Here is a 14,809-nt window from a genome sequence, read left to right on the forward strand (position 1 = left end):
CTCGGGCACCCCTGCCTCAGCGTTCCGCCAAGGGCTTCACCAGCCACCAACCGCAGAGGCTGCCGCCAGCATGTCAGCGTGCACCTGCAACGGAACACCGCACTCCCCCCTCCGCGCCTTCCATGACCCAGTGCGTTACGACAAAAGGCCCGTGTCCTGTCACCCCCCGGGTCTGTCACTGACCCGTGTCCCTCCTGTCACCCCGCAGGCTGTCACCACCCCGTGTCCCCTCCTGTCAGCAGCCAGCCAGGACAAGACAGCCTGGGGGGTTTTGCCGTGGGGCACTCAGCTGCCCGCGCCGCAGTGACAGTGAAGGGAGAGGACATCTCGGGCCGTTGGAGTGTATCTTGTGCGTTTATGGAGAGTTCAGGCAAAGAAGCCAGTGGCCATCGAGGTTGAGTGCCATAAACCAATGTACTTCCGAACTGTGGCACATCCACAGCTGCTTGAATTCTGCAGAGGAGGGCTAAAGAGTAAGGAATGAGCCACCAGCGTTAGGAGGTGCCCCAGGACAATGTTCCTCGCTCTCTCAGTCATCACAGCTGCTGCTGCAACAGCCCCAGCACAGGACATCATGCCTTGAATTACAAGGTCTAGTTCTGCTGAGTCACATTCTACAGCTTGCAGACCTTTCTGGGCTAACTGGCTATTCCTTTCTGTCCATGTAAATATAATACAAAAGGCTTCTTGTAGTCTGGCAGGGCTCATGAGGGAGCTTCCATGACTGCTTCCTTTAGATCTTTCAATGCCTTCTGGGTTTCCAGAGTCAGGAAACCCTTTTGATTTCAGTGCTGTCCTCTATATCCAAGGGATAGTTATTTTTGTTATTTCTGTCTCTTTGTTTTTCCTGTTACTAGTGATTTGGAAGCCTAGGTTTTAATATGGTAGCCTTGCTTATAAGCCTGTGGTGGAATATGGATTATACCTATTCGTTCCATAATTTGGCCATAGCCACAGTCCACAGTACGGCAGCGGAGGCAGACGAGCCCGACTGTTGGATATGCACTAAAAGCCCATCCTCTACCAGAAATCAACTCTCCTGGGTATCTGTCCCATTGAATTCTCAGTGGTACGAGGACAGGCATCTACGTTATGAATTTGCACCAAAGAAAGTGAGCATACGGCCCTTCCGCCAGGAAGGGTTTGTCACTAGCCTCAAAGGAGACCTCTGGGTATGCCTGGAGAGCAAACCTATTGACAAGCTTACTGACTCTGTAGCAGCTGGGAACTGGAAATGCCAACAGAGCCTTGAAATGAATACAATGGACAGAGATGGACAATTCACATCTTAGGACCATACAGATGAAAAGGGGAGTCTTATGCCTGCAACATTCCATAGATCAGTTCCTAGGTCTAAAGGCAATTGGTCTTCCTTCACAGATTCTTCCAAAACCTTACTATATACCCCATCCACTGAACATGGAAGGGAGTTTCTCCAGAAGCCCGAACATAAAACCTATTCTAATAATCCACCACACTGTAGAGTTTTTTCCTGGATGGAGTTTCTCAGGCCCTGCAGACTCTTGAGACAATGTGGATATTTGCAGATAGATTAACCTGGTGTTCTGCAGGAAGCTGTAATCAAACCAAAGATAATGATACAATTTTGGTTGCCACCACAGGCCTGTAGGATCCTGATTGCTCTGAGTCATCTACTCTGGGTCCAAACCTTACTCGTTTACCTGAACATCCAAATCCAGCACATGCAAACCCTTTTACAGGAAATAACTTACATGATTTAGACTTATTTGAAGATTATACTACCCAGTGACACAACTACCAGGGCAATATTGGAGAGGTGGAGAAAGGGCAGTTGAGGATTTACCCTCAACCTGAGCTGAAAAGTGTATTCTAAGTGCATTAATACCATCCACGCAGGTTAGCACCTGTATCTCTTCTGCCTCTGTAGCTCCTAGCTACTGCTATCTATGGGAAGAAGTGTTACAGCCCACTGATAGAATGTGGCACAAAGTTCCACCTGCCTGTAACAGCTTTTATCCCAGGGTTAGGCGCTGCAGAACTACAAAGAGCTGTTGCAAATGTGTCAAGACGATTAGAAAAAGCCATCAATGAAAGCGCAGAGAGTATTACAGCCCTACAAAAAGAAATCAAATTATTATCACAAATGTAAAGGGAACTAGGCCTTAAGCCTCATTGTTTCTAAGACTATTGATATCAGACATGTAACTAATGATTAGAGATTACTTTAGATGTGATTCATAGAATGCAGGTGCTTATAAAACAATATGCATAAGCTGTTTATTTGTCCCTTGTGTAGCCCTCACCATTGCTGGCTTAAAACCCAGTCAAGCTGAATCAACAGAAAAAGAATCATACATCTTAGATCTAAGACATCAGAATAGATAAGAGTAAGTGATTAACTTTAGAGTAAGATGAATTACTTGGAACAACCTGAGTGATTCTCAGAAATTCAAAGGTGATCTTTGGTGTGTAAGAAGATAAGTGACTGTGGGGACTGGAGACCTTCTGCCTATGACCACTAACTTCAGAAGAACCGAGACGAGACAATAAGAATCGGCTGAGACAGGAAAATGTACTGGACTTTTGAAACGCTGGAGAATAGAGAACTGAGAGTTCGTGCAAGAACACCAAGAACGTCTTCCGACAAAACATCAATTGCATGTTGTTTTGTAAAATCGTATATATAGAAGGCGTTTTTGAGTTATCTTTCGCCATTCACTGTGGTGGTGGCCCAACTCTGAGTTGTTAAGAAAGCAAACCTAGAGAAACCCACGTTTGAAAATCCTTTAACACAAATGGTAATACAGAATCGATCACCCCTAGACCACGTATTCGAAGTACAGGACAGAGTATGTGCATTATTGTGACGGATGCACTTGAACCCCCCCTTAACCAAACCAGCAGCCGTTTGGTACAGGCTCCAAAGGAGGTAAAGCCTGAGCCGTAGCCGGGCCAAGAACTCCTCTAGGAAACCCACAGAGGAGCAGAGTGGCACAGAGAGAGTTGTGGGTACAAGGACTCTTATGCATACCTCTCCCATTGTATGCAATTTCACTATGAGCCAACCACTTTACCCCATAAATATGACGGCCTAAGTGAGCCTTCTTTGAGCTCTCCCTGCTAGGCAGCATGGCTGCACAGCAGTAATCTCCAGCAATGAGATCTTTTAACAACAATAGGTCGTTGGATGAGCCCAATTTGAGTTCTCCCTGGGTGGCAACTGGACTGCTCCACCAGGCAACTCTCCCCTTGAGCAGGGATGACTCTCAATGTTAAGAGATCTTAGTCGTTGACCTTAAATAAGTAAGTTTCAAGTAGAACGAGTAGAATGACTTTTGAATTATAACGTTGTGTGATTTAGTACGCTGTTTACTTAGATTTACTTAGCATGAGTAACTGGATTTGCTGAAGCCTTAGGCCACAAGCTGTAAACTTGCACTGAGATTTACTGAACGTGTACCTACTTAGTAAAAATAGGAGCCTCCCGAGCCAGCGTAAATCAGATGATAAGGAGCCTTCAAGGCTACAACCCTCAACAGCACCTGCAGCTCGGGAAGACAAGGGCCTGCCTGGAGAAAGTGAAGGAATCCAGTAAGGTGTCAGAAGATCTCAGACCACAACCACGATTGGACCAAAGGGCATGTGAAAGGTGCACAAAGATCACATGAAGAGCGGGCTGAATAGTCTGTAGGGGTATAATTGCCCAGGGATTTGTTTGGGTTTCTGTCTGGGGGCACCGAGCTCGAGCTGATCCCGCTGCTGTACCACTCTGTCAAATTATGTACGTTTATAAGACTCGATGCCCGAGGGCCTGTTTCAGGAAACCGAGGGCTCAAACTTCAGAGCGAACTAACACCAGATGCCCGAATGGATCGCTAAGTGATCAACAGCATGCTAAACTTTGAAATCTTAACTAAGTGGTATAAGGATTGATTGTGCACACACAGTCTTTTAAGCCATAAACTGATGACCAAGTCTGGGACTAAGTCTGGATCCAGCTGCACCTAGACTCCCCACTGAGTTTTGAAAGCAAGGGGGTCCACTCTGAACCTTGTGACTCAACAGCACAGTCTCCCTTTGTGATACCTTTCCACACCTCCCATCTCTGTGTAAATCATTCTAAATTGATTCTAACACGATCTTCCTTTGTATGTTTCTCCCATGTAGGAAGTAACAGAGTGAACCTTTGCCATCGAACTCTGTTAAGTCGCACTTTTACAGATTTTTTAAGTGATCTAAAACACTCATCCGTGACAATTACTGAATAACAGCTGATGGGGTTTTTATGTAAATCAAGACCAGAAAAATGAAACTGACAGAAACAAGAGAAAGACTCATTTAAAAATACTAGATGAAGTAAGGCAGGAATCTCCCCTAAATCTATTTGGGTGCTTAACCTCTTGGCTCCCAGACTTAGGTAGAGGACTGTGAACTAAAAGGATGTGGGTTGTTGTATTCACTATCTTGTTTTGCTTTGTAACTACATATGTGTGTTTACAGTGTCGTATTACCTTATGCACTCGACTTACGACTAAAATAGTGAATAGTGTGACCCTGAGGGTCAAAAGAAAAGGAGGGACTGTTAGGAAAAATCTCATTCCCTGACTATATTGTATCAGCTAGTCTTTAGAGTATGAAACCGTATGAACTTTCTGAAGATCTATACGGTTTACATTGTATAGTGCATAGCCGTGGTTCAGTAAGCATCTCTCATTGCAAGAAGGAGAAGGACAGCCCCCACCCTGAGGAAGAAAGGATACCCCTGGACTACCCTGATCACGCCAGCATCCCACCCCTCCAACTCCTCTGTGAAACCTCCTGTTAGCTGGCATCAGAGATAAGGAACTGTAGAAAGACTGACTCCAGGGACGTCTACATCCAGAAAGAAGCAGATGGATGGTGACACCACAGAATTAGAGTTGCTTTGCAAAACGGCAGTATATGTGTGTGTTAAGTAGCGATTGATCAAATCGTGTTGTACCTGAATGCTTGAAAGGCATAAGAACCATGTATAAAACCACATTCGGGGTGCCCCAATTTGACTGGGACACCCCATGCGCATGAATAGAGAATTACTCTTGTAATTCTATACTTCGTGTCCTAGCCTCTCTCCTCGGAGAGCACAGCCCAGCTGCAAAATTTTCGTAATAGTATCCCTCTCCCCATTCTGAAAATTATCCTCAAAGGCCAAGAATTGCCCCTAGGGCTGGCCCAGAAGCCTTCCGTTCAGCGGGGGACACTTTTACCTCCATCATCGCGCTGTCCTCCCAGGAAATGATCGTTCAGGAAGGACTCCCACTGAAACCATCGCTCAAATAGGACTGCCGCAAGAATTTGAGAGCGATGCACCACCCTCTCCTATGCAAGATGCTCCCCCGTTCAACCCCAGGAATACTTAAGGAGTATGGTTTACAGACTCGAGTGCCCACTTGAACAATGGTGTTTGGTTCGGTAAATCCACAGCCATTTCTGCAGATGAAAAAACAGACTTCCTTAACTGAGGAAATAAAATGTTCTGCCCAGTGAGCTGAGTCCCAGCCATCACCCGAGCCTTGGAAGCTGGAGCCAGCACAGTTTATACCGATGCTGATGCTGTATGGGCTGGAGCCACCCAGCGCCTTGGGAACAGGCAAGAGCTGCTGCACTCCCTTCAGAGAAGCTGCAGGCAGGGATACGTCTCCGCTTGTGCTTTGCCTGGGAGAACCAAGGTAAAAGCAGTAGCCTCAAGCCTAACCTGGTACTTGGGCCCTGCACTGCTGCCGTCCCAGTACTTAAGAAAGGCAATTCACAATTGCACTTGTGACCGGTACCCCCATGCTCCTGACACCTGGTAGGACGGTTAGCAAAACGAATGCCATTTTATGAGGCAAACAGCCATGCTCTGTGACCAAGCTGGTCACTTATCAGTCCCCTTTCCCCTCTGCATCAGGCCCTGGAGGTCCCGCGCACCAGGCAGACTTCTTCCCCCGCTCCCTATCAGCCTCAAGGTTCCTGGGTGCCAGGCTGATTTTTTAGCTCCTTATGGGCCTCAAAGGTCCCAGGAACCTGGCCAACCAGGTTGTGATGACCCTGGCACACAACTGGGAAGCGCAGCAGCACGTAGAGCACCGTCTATAAAATCAAACAGTACTTTTTCCCTCTTCTCATCCGAGGGCTAATTTGTGGAGGAAATGAAAATTACACCTTCCCTTCCCATGGGGCAGAGGCTTTCTGCCTTGATACACATCAAACTGGATGGGAATGGTGTGAACCTCACGGAGCCACGTGGGTCTTCCACCTGCCCTATGTACCCAAAACTAACAGCACTGAAATAACGAGACTTTAATAATGGGCAGGTACCCACTGGATGCCCAGTGGAACGAGCTAATTTTCCTGCTCTCTCTAACCCACAAACCCTTTAAGACCCCCACTGTCAGCCTGTCATTTCTGTCATGCTGGCACAAGGAAAGGGCACATGGAAACCCATTTCTAAATGGGGAATCAAATCCCTTGATCCATCACTGAGTCCCAGACACCCAACCAACCAGGCTGTGATGACCCCATCACAGAGAATTAACAGAAGGACAAACAGGAGGAGGAGAAAAAGAAAGAAGACAAACAGGATGAACTGGTGGACAGCAGGAGGAGGAGGAAGGGAATGAAGAGGACGAGGAACATAGAAAGAGAATGAGAACAAGGAGGAAGAAGAGAGACAAAAGAAGGAAGAGGAAGAACATGAGGAGGAGGAAGAGGAGGAGAAAGAAGAGGTGGAGGAGGAACACAAGGAACAGGTGGCACAGAACTAGGAGCAGGAGGAAAAATAGGGAGAGAAGAAGGATGAGCAGGAGGGGGAACAGAACACAGGAACAAGACACAGAACAGGAGGAGGAGAACAAACATGAGAAAGAAGAGAAAAGAAGAGGAGGAAGAGGAGTAGGGCAAGAAGGAGGAGGAGGAGGTAGAGGGTAGGAAGAGGAGAAAGAGGAAGAAAATGGAGAAGGAGAATGAAGAGGAATGGGAACAGGAGGAGGAGGCAGACAAAGAGAAGCAAGAGGAGGATGACATGTGGGATGAAGAGGAACAGAACAAAGAGGAGGCAGGGAGGAGGTGGGGGAGAAAGAGGAGAAGAAGGAGGATGAGAAACAAGAAGAGGATGAACAAGAGGCTGAACAGGAGAATGACGACTAACAGGAGAAGAGGATTAGGGTGAAGTTGTGGAGGAGGAGTGGGAGGAAGGGGGAGGAAGAGGAAGAGGACAACTAGAGCAACAACAAACAGGAGGACAGACAGAAGGAGGAGAAGAAGGGTAAAAGAATGACAATGAAGAGGAGTAGGAACAGGTGGTGGAGGAAGACAACCAGGCGGAGTAAGACGGGGAGAAGAGGAGGAAGCATTGCGAGCTAAATGTTCCGAGGCACATATACAGCAATGGACAATGAGAAATTACAAATAAATATACTTGGAAACAAGTCCCCATGGTCACCTTTTTTTCCTTTTTCCCTTCCAGGTGACACTGGTCAAGCCCCAGGCACCTGCAGGCATTCGCTGTACACAGCTCCCCTAATGCTGGATATCTGATATACGTTTAATAAAACAACGCACCCCCCAGAGATTTTTGTCTGGTCACCTTGAGCTGGGGAGAAGGTGTCTACGTGGGTGAGGACAATCTGCTTTCTCCCTTTAATTTTTACGCCTCAGTAAAAACACTGCAAGATTCAGACTAGAGGACAGCACGGAATTCAAACAGTAAGCGACCAAGAAGGCTCCGACCACACATTTTCACCTGATTGCCTTAAAAAAACCCCGAGTTTGGATCCTGATTGCCCTCTTCAGCCTGGAATAGTCCCATTCCTCATCTGAAAGCTACTGCATGCTGGCTGAGGACAGACACAATCCACACAGAGAGCAATGAGAGCTCATCCCTGCGCTTCCCTCAGTCACGTTTCCTTGGAAAACTTCTTTGCCAGGTTGTTTGAAAAGCTGTAACTGCAAGAACCAGGAAGAAAACTTCCCTGACAGGTTGACTGGAACTTCCCAGCTGTGGTCAAACCACCCTCCCTCCGTACTTCCATTTCACAAGAGCCAGCAGCACAGCTTGGGTGGGGGGAAGGCACCAGTGGGGCTGAGAGACGAGCACAAGCATCTGCCAAGGGAGCTGCATCCAACCAGGAGCGCTCCCCATTGCTTCTCTGACAACAAAGCCCCAGTGAGTGCTCCCACCAGGAGGGAGAAACAACTTCCACTTCTGCAAACCCCTGTTTATGAAAGACTGCCAACAGAGATAGGGCTGTCCAGGAGCACAAGAACGACATGAAGGCCAGAAGACAGCAAAGGCGCCTGGTCTGACCGCCCCCCTCCAAAGCGTGGCAGTCTCCTGTCAGAGAGGAGGCAACTCTACCTTCCCCTGCCCTGCTGGCGTGAAACATCGGTCTCCAGATGCCAGGGCTCAGGCTGCTGACACTTGGGGTACCAGCAGGAACGCTTTGGCCTACGTGCCAAGCGTTCCCAGAGCTTTCTGCTGGCCTTTGCACAGCTCACAGCCCAGGAAAGATGCGTCTGGGGCCACCACCTGCTTTTCAGTTTGCCATCCCGACCAAGCCAAGCTGTGATACAAGAGCTTTGGTCCTCCCTGTCTCCCAAGGAAAGCTAGAAATGGCTTGACCACCATCGAGCTCCTGTGGGATATAAAGAAAACTTGGCAGGCAGCAGTCGCAGCCTGTTGTGCAGGCTTTGAACTAGCCTGGTGAAAAAGCTGACCAGCCGATTATGCTACGTAAGAAGAAGCTCCTATGTGAAGATGGCTTTGAAGGTACGTGCAAGAGAACTTGACCGACAGTGACCTTGCCTATGCAAGTGGGTCTATTGTTAGAAGAGACCAGACAGAAATGAGCTGAAAGGGGCAAAGTTGCAACAAAATAATAGCTAATAAAATAGCTAATAAATAGGCATTAAGCGTGCTTGCACGTGGGAGTTGTGTGGACAAACACTCGAAAGTGAATGGTAACAGGTGATCTCATGGCCAAAGCCAAGAGGTTTTTTTAGACTCTAAAAATGAATACGTGAGTAGCCTTAAGATTGCATATAAAGAATCAAGAATTCTTATGTGGGGTCCTTCTCAGGCTCCCAGCCGAGAGGCACCTTTATGGCTGACAAGAAAGAGGGGGTTTATCTAGCATGTACATCTGCTACCTTCTTTCCTATACCCACGCGTGAACTCAAAGAGAAGAAAAGTGCAAGCAAATACATTTCGGTAAAAGTTCAGGTCAACATTCAAACAACCAAAACTCTGAATAGTTATGCTGACCCTTCCTTACATCTTTATTGTACCTTCCCTTGACCTGTAACTAAGCACATTCCCTTCCACCCGCAGTCTTTCCTCCCAGACGCACAGCTCTCCTACATAAGAAACATAAGCTACAAAAGAAAAAAAACTGCTTTGGTGAACACCAAAACACCCATCACTTTCTCAAACTCTTCATTGCCCCATCTGACAGTCAAGGGACAGGATCTCCTAAAGGCTCTTGCATAGGCACTGCCCTGAAAACCCCCCACTGCTTCTCTACCAGTGCACAAAGAGATTAGCAGGGGTTTCATTTTTGAGTCGATGTAGACGCTTTCTGAAATTAGACAAGTAAACTTTAACGAGGATAAGCCTTTTGCCTTGCATCTGGCAACCAACAGGGATGCGGACCCGGCAGCACAGATCAGTGCCAGGCACAAACCACCACCCTACACACAGGGAAAGCACGACAAGTCAGATGCAATACCCAGTAATGCCAAAAAATGGCTCTTGACATCAGTTCTCTGTATGATCACGTTAGTTCTTTTAGTCAGACACAGAAATCAGAAGTGATTTCTTTGTCTTTTGCTGAAGTAGACTCTTAAGTAGATATTGCCAAAGAATGCAAAAACAACCTAAAAAAGGTTAAAGCAGGTACTTGCATCCTCACTAGATGCATATCATTGAAGTGTTTCCCACATTCTCTTCTCTACTCTAAAGGGTCCCCACTTAAGATGCACTTGAGTTACGTTACCGTTAAACGCACCACTAACAGACATTTCGCTAGACTGAAGGCTGACAGCAGTGTACAAGGACAGCTGTCCTGGGTTTGGCTGGGATAGAGTTCGTTTTCTTTCTAGTAGCCGGTATAGTGTTATGTTTGGGTTCAGTTGGTAACACACTGATATTTTCCGTTGTTGCTAAGTAGTATTTATACTAAGTCAAGGATTTTTCAGCTTCTCATGCCCAGCCGGCAAGAAGGCTGGAGGGGCACAAGAAGTTGGGAGGGGACACAGCCAGGACAGCTGATGCAAACTGGCCAAAGGGGTATTCCATACTGTGTGACGTCATGTGCAGTATATAAACCGTGGGGAGTTGGGGGAGGGGGGGCGAGCTGCTGCTTGGGATCTAACTGGACATCGGTCAGCGAGTGGTGAGCAATTGCATTGTGCATCACTTGTTTTGTAGATTCCAATCCTTTTATTATTACTAACGTCATTTTATTATTGTTACTATTGTCATTAATTAGTTTCTTCTTTTCTGTTCTATTAAACTGTTCTTATCTCAACCCACGAGTTTTCCTTTTTTTTTCCCCCAATTCTCTCCCCCATCCTACTGGGTGGGGGGAAGTGAGCAAGCAGCTGCGTGGTGCTTAGTTGCTGGCTGGGGTTAAACAACGACAACAGTCCTTTCTGGACATCTCACTCCTGGGTAGAAATCCTAGAGACTTCCTTTAAGGACAGAAATCCAGAGAGCTACAATAAGCTTTTTAAACCAAGCACCGCAAATAACAAGCTGTTGTGGTTTAAACCCAGCTGAGACTGACATAAGAACAGTTTAATAGAACAGAAAAGAAGAAACTAATTAATGATAACAATAACAATAATAAAATTGCAATAATAGTAATAATAAAGATTGGAATATACAAGTGATGCACAATGCAATTGCTCACCACACACCGACTGACGCCCAGTTAGTCCCCAAGCGGCAATTCCTCCCAGCCCCACACCCCCCAGTTTATATACTGGCATGAGTCACATGGTATGGAATACCCTTTTGGCCACTTTGGCTCAGCTGCCCTGGCTGTGTCCCCTCCCAACTCCTTGTGCCCCTCCAGCCTTCTTGCTGGCTGAGCATGAGAAGCTGAAAAATCCCTGACTTAGTATAAACACTACTTAGCAACAACGGAAAACATCAGTGTGTTATCAACATTCTTCTCATACTGAACCCAAAACATAGCACTATACCAGCTACTAGGAAGACAACTCTATCCCAGCCGAAACCAGGACACAAGCAAACAAACAGACAAAAAATGACAGGTAAAACTCTGAGGCACAAATGAGGAACAAAAGGTCTCCCATTCAGTCCACTACCCTTCACAAAACAGACAAGTGGCTTAAAGAAATGCCTGCAAAGAAACTGCAGATGGAAGATAACCCTGATAAGTCCAGTACAGGCGACCAACGTGGAAACAGCAGTGACGACCCTTCTCCTGCTCCTCCTACGAGCTCTTCACCTGCCATGTGAAGAGGCAAAACCAAGGATGATCGAATCGGAGCTGGCGAGAAATTGTCCCCCCCAAATCCAAAATGATCAAGAAATCTATTTGAAATGTGGATTCACGTCCACTATCATGGATGATGAACCTCACCCTAGGCACACATTGTGCCTTGAGGTAGGAGCCAAGGACCGCGTGAAGTCACCACCACGAGCAGATGTTCAAACCCGAAGCATCCACAACACGCAGACAAACCTCCACCATTTTTTCAGCAATGCTTCAAGTCACGTGACACTCAGTCCAGCGCTTTACAAAATGTCACTAAACTTAACGATAGCAGCCTCCCTGCAGGTTTTTTTACTCATAAGCAAAAACCAAAGAGCCACGTACCCTTGGGAAACACCTTGTCCTTCCGTGTGGCTGGTGTCTTCCCACAGCTCTTCCTCAAGGCAGGAGAAATGACCATGAATTTGGAAGTCCACATAAATTCAGAAGTACACTTAGTGCTCTGGTAGTCATTACCTATGGGCCAGAAGTCCTCTCACCTCTCCCCAGAACTGCCTGTCAGTCATCTGGCAGTCATTTTCCCTGAACCGCAAGTCCTCCATACCTACCTACCTACCAACCCACCAGAAATGAGTCAGACTGCACCAGCACTGCCACTGCCCAACCTGCTGTAGACATATTAGACCAGAAATGTTGGTTTCAAGACAGGAAACACAACACAATCCACCAGAACAGCAACAAATCAACCAGAATTAACACACATAAAACAAAGGTCCCTATCCAAATCCTGAAAAGGCAATCAAGCTAAAAAAGGACTCTGCACAAAAAAAGACCATGCAGAACACAAGATAAGGTAAAAATAGCCTAACGCCAGGAACCCAGGGCCAACGAACCCACATCCTCTCCATAACAATAACACGCTTTAATCCTAACTCGCTTCAACTCTGGCATACCATAAACCTGCCACCCCATAACCCTAGTGAACTGCAACCCTAGCATCCCATAACACTAGCACATGGTAGCCCTAAGAGAGCAAAAAACTGAACACAAACTCCCTGGAAATCTCTGCCAGGGCCTTCAGGTGGCCCCAGATTTCAGACATCACAACTCTGAAGTGGGAGTGGGACACAGCCACCGGGATGCCACCAGCATCCAGCTTGACATCATCTGTCACACCCTGAAAAAGTGCCTGGCTTAAACACTCTTGGGGAGAAGGGCTGAGGCACTTGGAGACTTTGAACCGGCCAGCCATGACTACGGGGTTTCAGCTCACCATTTCTGTGTCAGAGCCACCAGGCAGATGACCCCATCCTCCTTGAGACACCGCGTGGGGCACCTGTACCCAGGCTGGAGAGAGCCTTTGCTCTACGAGGAGGTGCTTCCTGGGAGGAGGATCTCTCATGGGGGCACTGGCAAGCCCTCCTCAGGCCTGGATGCCTGAGAAACATCCCTGCGCTGCTCCGTATCTCACCAAAACCAGGGGTGGAGGAAGGCTGCTTTGGTGGCCTCCAAGAGAACCAGCTCACCTGGGCTGCTCTGCGGCCACCGGGCACCTTTGCTGTCAGGCAGGTCCCAGCGTTGCTGTCACGTGCAATTGGCTGTCACCTCTGTGCAGGATGCTCTCCAGCAGACAGTACGTCTCCTCTTGCTCTCCCTGCGGACAAGATCAAAGAGCAGCAATGAGGGTTTGCTTTGCCCCCATTCCCTCTTTTGGTGCCACAAAAGAGACCTGCCACCCCCAAATCAGCTGTGTGACGTGGACACCACGTACGAGCTGCAGACGTGGGTCAGGACTGGCTGGGGGGAGTGGGCAAGCCATTCTGCCATGCACCCTGCGCTGGCAGAAAGCAGAGCTAGAGAGAACGCGGGAAGCCCAGGGCAGCCGGCGGTGGGGCCCAGCAGAGTGCAGCGCCTGCAGAAATGCCCGGGTCCTTGAGACTCTGCCCCAGGGCTGCAGCACGGGGCCGACACCAGCTGGGGCTTCACTGGGAAAAAACAGGCAGGGCTGACCCTGACGCCCTGCACGCGTACCCGGCCCTGGGATTTGACAACCTGTCCCTCTGCCTATCGCTGCCACAGGATTCAGAAAGCAGTGCTGCCGGCCCTGGCGTGGTCCTGAGCCACCTCTTGACACATGAGTCTTTAACCAGCAGGCCTAAAAAGAGGAAAAATTGCCCAGAATTAAGCTGTGCTCAAGTTTTTGCAGGCAGCATGGTTTTTCGAGGTACCTGGTGGTGCCACTCCTGGGGAGCACTCAAGAAACCTCAAAAAACAAGGGCGGCTGCCTGTACCTGCAGGCAGGTGGTGGAGTGTGTGCAGCGTGAGTGAGCGGTGGTTTGTGTGGCTGTTGAACGGGTTTGGGCCTTAAATGTGTCCAACGTGGTACGCCTGGTTCCTTCTTCCTTGCGGGTGGTCTTTAGAGCTGAAGCAGTATTTTTTAAAAGCAAAACCAACAAGCAAACAAACAAAAAAGCAGCTGGGTAAGTTTTTTCCTCCCAGCTGGCCTTTTTTTCCCCAGTCCTGAACACTCTGCAAGGTGATGACTGTCACCAATATTAGGGCGCAGGAGTGGGCCCAAGGCAGGGCTTTTGCAGGCAGCACATTTCTTGAGGCTCCCAGTAATGCAGTTCCTGGGGAGTGCTCAAGAAATGGGGGCAGCTGCCCAGAATTGCTATTTTTGGTCCCTCCCCATCACTCTCTGGCCAGCCCCCTGCCCCCATTTTTTATTCCTCCCTCTCTATCTTTAGTCCATCACTATTTTTTCCTTCCTCTTTCTTTCTCTCACTCCCTGCCTGTATTTTCTAATTCCAGTATTTGTTCTATAGAATTCTCCCATCGAAGTTGGTGTTTATGTATGGACCTTAGTGTAGTCTCACCTTAATCCACACGGAGGGTTTTGCAAATCTCGGTCTCTTCCCCCCTCCCCACAGGTGGGACGTGACAACAGGGGAGCAAAACAACTTACACAGAGGGAAAGGGGCGGGGCAGGGAGGGACGGGGACACAGAAGAGGCGTGACATGACCCCAGGCCCGGGACTCGCCGGAGTTCCTGCTCTCTGCCCTGCCAGGCAAAATTTAGAGTTCAGGCACTTCTTTCCCTGATCTGTCTGTCCTTTCCTCCCTTCCTCTTCTGTAGCTCCACTCACTGGACTGTCCTCCACCTAAGAGAACACGTTGGGGCCTTGCAGCTCTGACAACACGAGGCTTCCTAGGTACACAGCCCTGCACACGCGCACACACGCTCTACGTGGCCGTACTGTAATTTTCCTTCCTTACTTGTACAGGAGCGGGACAGAGAGGTGGTGAGAAAAAAAAAATAGCAACTGGCTATAGACAGACAGAGA

At 48.2% G+C, this 14,809-nt stretch overlaps 1 long non-coding RNA gene across 1 annotated transcript in view; it reads right to left on the minus strand.

Annotated features, from left to right (window-relative positions):
* Window positions 1–11,357: 11,357 nt before the first annotated feature.
* LOC115337799 overlaps window positions 11,358–14,809 on the minus strand; it is a 5,366-nt gene continuing 1,914 nt past the window's right edge. Inside the window, exons 2-3 of the long non-coding RNA XR_003922245.1 lie at window positions 13,237–13,239; window positions 11,358–11,469 (exon numbers count right to left, since the gene is read on the minus strand). This is a non-coding gene — a long non-coding RNA (uncharacterized LOC115337799). The remainder of the gene's footprint in view (window positions 11,470–13,236; window positions 13,240–14,809) is intronic.

This window comes from Aquila chrysaetos, unplaced genomic scaffold, assembly GCF_900496995.4.
Source record: "Aquila chrysaetos chrysaetos unplaced genomic scaffold, bAquChr1.4, whole genome shotgun sequence".
NCBI lineage: Eukaryota > Metazoa > Chordata > Aves > Accipitriformes > Accipitridae > Aquila > Aquila chrysaetos.